Source organism: Aotus nancymaae, unplaced genomic scaffold, assembly GCF_030222135.1.
Source record: "Aotus nancymaae isolate 86718 unplaced genomic scaffold, 86718_ANA_hifiasm-v0.15.2.pri h1tg000029l, whole genome shotgun sequence".
Taxonomy (NCBI): domain Eukaryota; kingdom Metazoa; phylum Chordata; class Mammalia; order Primates; family Aotidae; genus Aotus; species Aotus nancymaae.
The window spans coordinates 59288381-59290425 of record NW_026988442.1 but is presented as its reverse complement, the minus strand read 5'-3'; the positions used below and the strand labels follow the sequence as shown (position 1 = coordinate 59290425).

At 43.7% G+C, this 2045-nt stretch overlaps 1 pseudogene; it reads right to left on the bottom strand.

Annotated features, from left to right (window-relative positions):
• Positions 1-366: 366 nt before the first annotated feature.
• LOC105720477 (E3 ubiquitin-protein ligase makorin-1-like) lies at positions 367-1455 on the bottom strand (annotated as a pseudogene).
• Positions 1456-2045: the final 590 nt, after the last annotated feature.

The following is a 2045-nucleotide window of genomic DNA, read 5'->3' as shown; positions in this document are numbered from 1 at the left end:
GTGTTTCCATTTGTTTGTGTCACCTATGACTTCTTTCAGCTGTGTTTTGTAGTTCTCCTTGTAGAGATCTTTCACTTCCTTGATTAAGTTATTTCTAGGTATATCATTTTATTTTTTGCAATTGTTGTAAAAGGGAATGAATTATTGGTTGGATTCTCAGCCTGGTTGTTGCTGGTGGATAACAGTACTACTAATTTGTGTATCTTGATTTTGAAACTCTAGACTTTATTGAATTCATTTATCAAATCTAAGCGTCTTTTGGAGGAATCTTTAGTATTTTCCAAGTATACAATCATATCATCCACAAACACCAATAGTTTTACTTCCTTTTTTCTAATTTGGATGTCCTTTATTTCTTTCTTTTACCTAATTGCTCTGGCTGGTAATTCCAGAACTCTGTTGAATAGGAGTGTTGATAGTGGACATCCTTGTCTCCGCCACCAAGTACTCACTTGGAATTACAAAGTTAGATGTGATCAGGCATTCTGGACAGGACTTGGATCTTGCTCTCAAATTGCTTAGCACTCCGCCTCTTGCGGATGCACTTGAGACAGTAGATGTGGTTGCAGTTGGAGAGGATCTTGAAGCAGAGCTCACAGGGGTTGGTTTTCTCATAGACCACCTCCATGCAAATCCCACACACCATGTCCTTGCTGTGTGGCACAGCAAATAAGAGCTCCATGTCCTTCTCTTGGGCCTCAATGCATAATTTTATATGCTGTGATCTCTGGGCAGCATCTGTTGGATGCAGGACCTTACAGCCCATACATGCCACATGAATCTCTGTGGAGATACACACAGTTCTCCCCATATTGGCACTCTCCCACTGCTGCATAGGGGCACAGCGACTTCTTTGTTTCCATGTCAGTTTGTTCTTTCTCTGATTCTTCTTTGGTCATGGAGCCCTGCAGGGGTGCTTCAGTGCAGGAAGGCACAGTATAGCCACAGTTGGGTTGCCCCGGAACAAACTCAATAGCATTCACCCTGTCCTCTGAACCTGCTTCTACAGTTGCAAAGTTTGAATTTCTTGACTCAGCTTTACCTGTATTCATTTCAACAAGTGGTGCAACTATTGATGAGGGACTTGAGGAAGCAACAAGGGATGACTTTGCAGTTTGCTCTGTAACAGTTGCTTCTTCCTGTTTCAATGGCTTGCTGTGTTCTTATCTGCAGCAGTCTCCATAAATACAGTACCCTTGCTGAAAATACTTGCACACTACACATAGGGACTGTCAGAGAGGTCATACAAGTAGTGACAGTTATCTCCTTCCTTACAAACCCCATGCATAAAATACCTGCAGGTGACCTGTTTAGTCCAGCCACCCCCTCTCTCAGCCCCTGGGGATAGGGTAGTGACTGTGAGGATCAGGGTTGGGGAGTCTGCTGCCACTGTCACTGGGCTACTCCTGCTCCTGATGTTGTGGCTGTTGTTCTGGGAGTTGCAGCCTCTGCCATTACTGTTTATCTCACACAGCAAAGGCCCTGAAACTTCCAGGATTACATTATTCTAGTCCAGCTTGATTTTTTTTTTGAGACAGAGTTTCACTCTTGTTGCCCAAGCTAGAGTGCAATTGTGTGATCTCTGTTCACTGCAACCACCTCCTGGGTTCAAGTGATTCTCCTGCCTCAGCCTCCCGAGTAGCTGGGATTACAGGTGATGCCTGGCTAATTTTTTGTATTTTTAGTAGAGACAGGGTTTCACCATGTTAGCCAGGCTGGTCTCGAACTCCTGACCTCAGGTGACCCACCTGCCTTGGCCTCCCAAACTGCTGGGATTACAGATGTGAGCCACTGTGCCCTGCCTGGTCCAGCTCTATTTTTAAAAATTTATTGAGACTTGTTTTGTGGCCTACTATATAGTCTACCTTGGAGAATGTTCCATGTACTAATGAGAAAAATGTATATGCTGCAGATCTTGGGTAGAATGTTCTGTAAATATCCATTAAGTCCATTTCTTCTAGTACGTCACTGAAGTCAATTGTTTCTCTGCTGACTTTGTCTTGAGGCTCTGTCTAGTGCTGTCAGTGGTATATTGAAGTATCCTA